A 7,979-nucleotide genomic window follows, 5' to 3' on the forward strand; every position below is an offset into this window, starting at 1 on the left:
TACAAAGACAGAGATTAGTGTGAGGGATGAGATACTCAAACTTTTCAAATAAATTACTTGGTAATATGAAATTTGACAAAATGTTTCCCATTGGCCACAAAATAAAATTACCAAAGAGGACCAAGTTAAAGAAATGTTCATCTCTAAATAGGTGGTGGCAGCAACATTTTGTTCTACAGAGTAACTGTTCACTTCCTCATACAATCAACATTGCTACTCTTCCTCTATACATATCCAGTGGAAAAAATTGTCACTGGGCTTTTGCAAAGGCCTGGAAGGTAAAAATAGAGCTCTGTGCTCCCTTATCTTACTATTTGGCTAATTGTAAACTCAATTAACATTTTGGGGCTGGATTTATAAATTCTGGTTGTATTTTTTTTTTTTTTTGGTCTCTCTCTATAGGGCCACACCTGAGGCATATGGAAGTTCCAGGCTAGGGGTCAAATCGGAGCTACAGCTGCCAGCCTACACGACAGCTTACGGCAATGCCAGATCCCTGACCCACTGAACGGGGCCAGGGATCAAACCCACATCCTCACAGATACTAGTCAGATTCATTTCTGCTGCACCACAAAAGGAACTCCCTGCTTGTAATTTTTACCAAGCATTTGTAAAGCAGCAGAATTCTTTAATCCTTAGGCATAGATTTCCACAACTTTTGCCCAATGTCCTGTTCTCTGCTCAGCACCGTCTGTGACTTTTCTGGCTGTGGTGGGAGCTAGTCATCACAGTCCAGAAGATCATGGTTGGAGTCTCCCTGGAAGCCTCTGTATGCTCTGTAGGCAATGATCAGGTAGGCAAACCCAGGGAGGAATACCAGGATGCCAACAGTCAGAACTGGAAAGGCTCAATTGGCTCCCACTTTCTTGATGTAGCCTGCCAGAAGGAAGCAGCCCATGATAATGAGAAAAGCATCCATCAAAAATTGTAGGGTGGCACAAGCAATGGCCTTATAAGGAATCTTAGTAGGGCTTCTCCTAAACTTTAATAAATGAGATCTCAAGGCACCTGGACATCTTTTCAACTTAAAGCTTACTTGGACAGATAAATTTTCCTTCTCATGGTTAATGTGTCCACCTTTAGTGCTGGAGAGCTTTGAGTATTTCACTTAGCTGCTGGGAATCCCAGCAGCCACATTGGTGTAAGTGGGCACCAGAGACAGCAGAGTAGGTAGGGAGCTTGCCAGCTGCCACACCATAGCAGAGTGGGTAGGGAGCTTGCCAGCTGCCACCCAAGGGCCACCTGGCCACGAGGTGGGATGTCCCATGGCACCTCTCCTTCATCTGCTTCCCCCAGCAGTCTTTCTGAGAGACTGTACTGTTTTGGGTGGAATCTCTCTTTTATCATTCAAGGCTGCCATTACTTTGGTAGTCTTCCAGCCTGCAGAGTTTCTTCTGAAAAATCACCTGAGAATCTTATCAGGGTTCCCTTGTGTGCAATTTGTTGTTTTCCCTAGCTGCATTCTATATTTTCTCTTTGTCTTTAATTTTGGTCAATTTGATTAACATGTGTCTCAGGGTGTTGCTCCTGGGGTATATTTTATATGGTATTCATTGTGCTTCCTGGATTTGAATGAATACCTTTCAAATATTAGGTAACTTTTTGGCTATTACTTCTTCAAATATTTTCTCCAGCCCTTCCTTTCTCCCTCTGGCAACCCCATAATGTGGATATTGGTGTGTTTAAAGTTGTCCCAGAGTTCTCTTACACTGTCTTCATTTCTTTTCACTCTTTTTTCTTTATTCTGATCCACATCAGTGATTTGCACCAGTCTATCTTCCACCTCGCTTATTTGTTCTTCTCCTTCCTGTATTCTGCTATTGATTACATCTAGTGAATTTTTTATTTCTCTTATTGGATTTTGCACCTCTGCTCATTTGATCTTTAAATCTTCTATTTCTTTTTGCAACGCTTCTTGTATTTATCACTCTTTACCTTCAGTTTTTTTCTAAGATCTTGGATCATCTTTTCTGTCCTTACTCTAAAGTCTGTTTCATGGAGGTTGTTAATCTAGTTTACTTAGCTGTTTTACTGTTGTTGTTGTTTTTTTTTTTTTTCACCTGTCCCTTTATCTGGGTCAAGTTTCTCGGCCTTTTCATTTTGTATAGTTTTTTGTGTGGTCTCCATTTTGCAAGCTATAGGGTTGTAGCCTCTCTTGCTTCTGGTTTCTGCCCTCTTGTGAATGAAGTTGGTACAGGACTTTGTTGCAGGCTTCCTGATGGGAGGGACTGGTTCCTGCCCACTGGTAAGTGGAGTTGATTCTTGTACCTCTGGTAGGTGGAGCTTTGTGTCTGAGTGTAATTAGAGGTGGGCTGTTTGCCTAAGAGGACTTTAGGGGTTTACTGATGGGCCAGCTGTGTTTCCACATTGTTTGTTGTTTAGCCTGGGGCATCTCACACTTGACAGGTGGTGCCATATTTTTCCAAAATGACTTCTTCCAGTGGAGTTCAAACTGATAATTATTCACAAGACTCTTCCTCTAGTGTCCTTTCCCCCACAGCAAACCACAGCCGCCCCCTGGATTTTGTTCCAAGGTCTGCTCCAGATTCTCTTGGAGTCTCTGCTTTGTGCTGGGACCCAGTGCACATGAAGGCCTGTGGGTACCCTACAAGAGTGGAGTCTTTGTTTCCCCCAGTCCTGTAGGGTTCCTGAGCACAAGCCCTGCTGGCCTTCAATGCACAATGCTCCGGGGGCTTCTCCCAAAGCAAGACCTCACAGCATGGAAACCTGATGTAGGGCTCAGAACTTTTCCAACTGTGGGGGAGCCTCTGCAATAGATATTCTCCAATTTGTAGGTTGATCACCAGGTAGGAAATGGTTTGCTTATATTGCAAAAGAACCCCTTCTACCATCTTGATGTAGCTTCTATGTGGGTGTAGGATATTTTTTTTGCTTAAATGGTCAAATTTAAAATAATTACTAATTTTCCTTTTAGCTCAGCTGCCAGTATGGCTCTGCATTGCACTATGGTTTAAAATTTTGAGGGGAATTCCCATCCTGGCTCAGCAGAAACAAATACAACTAATATCCTTGAGGATGCGGGTTCTATCCCTGGCCTTGATTATTGGATCAGGGAATCTGGAGTTGCTCTGAACTGTGGTATGTGTTGCAGATGCGGCTTGGATCCTGCATTGCTGTGCTGTGGCATAGGCCGGCAGCTATAGCTCCCATTGGACCCCAGGCCTGGGAACTTCCATATGCTGCAGGTGCAGCCCTAATAAGCAAAAACTATGTATATATAAAACGATGAAAAATAAATTAAATAAAATAAAATTTTGATTTGAGAACCTATTAAAATATTTTTAAACTTTCTTCAGCACCACAAGTGACACTAGCAAGCATTGGCAAAGATTAGAGAAGTGGGAATCCTCACCTCTGGTGGGAATTTAAATAGTACAGTCTCTTTGGAAAGCAGTTTGGCATTCTTACCTCTTGCCAAGACCAGCTCAGCAGATGAGGGCTGAAGAATGGGCGCTGTAAAACTTAAGAAGTTAACATAAAACAAGACAGAGATATTTATCTTAAATCAAAGGTGGGAACAAGGGTACTCAAGGTCAGGGACCAAGAGCACTACCTCAAGACACCCCACTGCTTTTATTGTGCTCTTTAGGATTAGGTCAAGTGAGGGGGGTGCTGTAGGTGCAGGATATAGTTCCTTTATTATTTTAAAAGTCACATAGCTGGTAGTCAGTTAAGCTTTTACTCTGACCTTTAGGCATTTAACAATCATTAGCATTGAGGAAGCCTGGCATTAGCTATCTATGCATAGCATCTAGAGAATCACCACTGTGCTTCTGCAAATGGCATGCCTATCTGCAGCAACCAGGCGTGCCTAGGTTTGCGTGCCTAGGTTTGCACCTGTTCTCCTTGCTGATGCATATCCTGCTAACAACCCCTCATAAACCCCTTAGGGCCATGAGGCTCAGCTTCCTCTTATTCTTAACAGGACATATTATGCTGTGCAAACGGCAGATATTATGCCTATCTGCACAGGTCCTGCATGCCTAGACGAATTATGTCCTTGTTCAGCTGACCACATGAATAACTTATGCCTTTAAGTCTTTGTTCTTAAGCTTAAGTTATTTACCAGCACTGCAACTCTTTTTCGAGTAGGAATTTAGAGTAAAGGTAAAGCAGGACAAGATGGAGTTTTCAGCATAGAAAATAGAAGCAGAGAGGCTAAGAAAAGATTGTAGAAACACGTCTCCCAACCACCTCTAGATATCTACCTAAAGTAATGAAAGCCTGAGTCCTCTCAAAGACTTGTCCATGAATGCTCATAGCAGCATCATTCACCATAGTCAAAAGTGGGAATAAGTCAAATGGCTATCAAATGGAGAATAGGTGAAATGTGCTGTATTCATACAATGGTATCTTATTCAGGAATAAAAATGAACAAGATATTAATACATGTTGCAACATGAATGAACATCTGTGTCCAGAAAAGACAAATCAATATAGGCAGAGGGTATGTGCTTTTACTTTCTTAATATGTGCCTAGGTCCGGGGCATGGGAACGTGGATTAATCATTTTCATTACCTGCTCTATTTTGCTTATGTTGGTTAGAAGTAAATTATTCTCATGCGTAACAAAGTGCTTGGACCAAGATGCAAAGAGAAAGAGTTTCAAAAATGCCTGAAAACCCAAGATTCATATTCTCAACCGAGGTTGGAACAGATATTTTATGTGTGCAATAAAAATATGCAAATTTCTTGGAAAAGGAAAATTACACTAGTTGAAAGAAGAAATGTAGTGAAGGTCAAATTTTAAGTGCAGAAAATTCACTTAATTGAATGGGAGTTCAGAAATTTTCAAAAATGATGTTACAGGCTTATAGACTATGACGATTTTAAAGACTTGATTCAGTTTCAAATTGCTATAAAGAATATTTGAACAGATTTCCATTTCTACAACATTTGTAAGAGAACATTTATTTTGCCTTACTCTCTCATATCGAGCATTCTCCCATTTTTAAACTTTTGCTTTTTATGAATCAATGTCTTATCTTTTCTATAAACAAGTTTATTTTGTCTGTTCTAATAGGATGTTTTCACTGTTATGAATTATTTTCACTAATTTCACTAATATATGAGAAAACAGAAAAATTCACAAATCACACATGCACAGCCTGATGAATACTAACCAAGTGACCACACTATGGAATCAGCACTAAAATCAGTAAGCAGAATAATACCAAAACTCTGGGAATAGTCTCCTTGCCTGACTGGTACTATAATCACTTTCCTTCTGAACCAATAGATTAACTTTATCACCTGTTGATCTTATGTAATGAATCCTGAATAAGTGATGACTTTTTTCCACTGAGTACTATTGCTTCTGAGATTCATGTATGTTTTCCATATAGTTCAAATCCATGCATTCCTATTGATGCCTATCAGTTTTTTCTTTTCTTTTTCTTTCTTTCTTTTCTTTTTTTTTTTTTTTTTTTGGTTGTTGTTGTTGTTGTTGTTGCTTTTTAGGGCCACACCCATGGCATATGTGAGTTCCCAGGCTAGGGGTTGAGTCAGCCTATGCCACAGGCAGGGCAACGTGTGATCCGAGCTGTGTCTCTTACCTACAACACAGCTCACAGCAATGCCAGATCCTTAATGCGCTGAGCCAGGCCAGGGATCGAGCCTGCATCCTCATGGATACCAGTTGGTTTCATTACCACTGAGCCACAGTGGGAACTCCTAAATCAGTTTCTTATATGAAATTCAAAATTTGCTCATTTGTTTCACTCTTCATGGACAGTGATTCATGGTTCATGGACAATGAGTTGTTTATATTTGTTTACCCTGTGGAAGGTGGTGCCTTGAAATGTTTCAGTGTAAATTTATTAAATTTTTCTTTTAATTTTCTTCCTCTGCTTTTATGCTTCATAAGTTTTTCTCTCTTTGGGAATTATAAACAGATTTACCTATATTTTTCTAGTTATTCAAAATAATTTAACTGCATGTTAAATGCATGTTGAATTAGTTAACTGAGTGATATGTTATGGTACAACTATTTTTTCCATCCAAATTGTTAAGCACTTGGGCCATTAAATGATCAATCCTCCTCTGAACCTTTGATCTGTAGTGTAAACTTTGTGATCTGGTAAATAGATGCATGTGTGTGTGTGATTTCTCTATTTACATGACATGCACAGTTGATTTTAATCCAACAAAGTGACAGTTAAATTAGAAGAATGGAAGGATGTTTTACATTTGATTGCTCCTCAATTCAATTGTAGATAATAATAAATACATGCTAAAGAAAACACTCATCAGATATTTACAATATGTGTTGCATGTTTTCTTTCCTTCACATCTTTATACAGGCCAATATAGCAGAGTATCTCCCACATCATTTTTATTATTGAAATGTCAAAGCTTCATTAAACAGATGGCCATGAAGTGAAGTATAGTTTACTCACCTTTTTATTAATAAAGTTTTATAGTTAACATTTGTATGAAAAACAAATTAATGTGTATATTAAAATATACTCTCTAGTTAGTCAATTTTTTACGTGATTTTTTGCACTGAATCTACTCCTAATATATGGCCTAGATGAACTTCAAAGGAAAATCTTTCATCTCCCTTTGGAACACTCTGTCAAAATTTTCATTTTGCTCCACAGTCAAGTGATACTTCCATTCTCTTGGGGCATAGGCATGTAGATAGCACTTGGGTGAGGCACTATCTGGGCCGAAGCCTCCTCCAACCCACTCTAATCTCTTTCCAACTCACTTTGATGTCTTCTTAAAAATACTGTTTGTTTTCCATGGGATTTGATACTTTACTTTTCCTTATACAGGGATGAGCTAAGAAACAAACTTAGGAACAAACTTCGGATGTGGTAACACAGGAAAGAGAGTTAGAGTCCACGTCCTGTTCTGTTAGACTTCCACCATCCACTACCATTAAGTTATAAACTTTTTTAGAAGGATAAACAAAAGTAATATCAATGAAGAGATTATAACATTTAAACATATTTTATGAAATGCCATGCACCACACTTAGCAAACCATCGATCTTGTAATATCCTTAATAATACTCTTCAAAGTAAGTACTTCTTCATTTTTAAAACTGAAAAAAAAAAAAAAAGACCCAAAGTTTTACAAGGAATGAATTCAAGCTCACAGAAGATGCCCATGTCTCTTGGGAGTTTTACTTGCTGGAAGGTTGAAACCATCATTAAGACCCTTTTTGAATGAAGAATAATAATTTGACATCTTTAGCTATCAGGATTTCTTGTGTAACATTATTACTGGCATTAGAAGAGCTAGTGAGCTTGTATGAGCATGAGAAATGTGTAATATGTCAGCTATTTGAGAAATGTGACAATTGATGACAAATATGACAAAAAATAATGATTTTTTTTTTAAATATCAGTATTGGAGTTCCCGTTGTGGCTCAGTGGTTAACGAATCTGACTAGGAAACATGAGGTTGCAGGTTCAATCCCTGGCCTTGCTCAGTGGGTTAAGGATCCAGCGTTGCCATGAGCTGTGGTGTAGATTGCATATGTGGCTCAAATTCCACATTGCTGTGGCTCTGGTGTAGGCCGGTGGCTACAGCTCTGATTCGTCCCCTAACCTGGGAGCCTCTATATGCCACAGGAGTGGCCCAAGAAATGGCAAAAAAAAAAAAAATCAGTATCTCCAGTAACTTCAATAAAATCTTGACATAATTAAGAATTAATCAATGTCCATCATCAGGATGCTAAGTTATGAATATATTAGGAATAAATATGAATAAAGTAGCAAAGTTCAAATTATACTTTAGAATTATATACATTATAAAAATTAAGTAAAAATGAACTTAAGGAGCATAAGAAGGAACATGTATTTATTCTTAACAAATTTTGGCAAGTTATTGGAGCACAGTAGAAACTTACTGCATGCTGTGGAATAATTGATTTCATAGTTGATTGGGTTAATGAGGTATCAATCCACTTGTTTTACAGTGAAGAAATCTGAACCTGAGGAAAGAAT

At 38.7% G+C, this 7,979-nt stretch overlaps 1 pseudogene; it reads right to left on the bottom strand.

The window, feature by feature from the left end:
* Positions 1 to 617: 617 nt before the first annotated feature.
* LOC125120630 (transmembrane protein 230-like) lies at positions 618 to 1,267 on the bottom strand (annotated as a pseudogene).
* Between the last annotated feature and the right edge of the window lie 6,712 nt (positions 1,268 to 7,979).

The sequence above is a fragment of the Phacochoerus africanus genome, chromosome 2, assembly GCF_016906955.1.
Source record: "Phacochoerus africanus isolate WHEZ1 chromosome 2, ROS_Pafr_v1, whole genome shotgun sequence".
Classification (NCBI taxonomy): domain Eukaryota; kingdom Metazoa; phylum Chordata; class Mammalia; order Artiodactyla; family Suidae; genus Phacochoerus; species Phacochoerus africanus.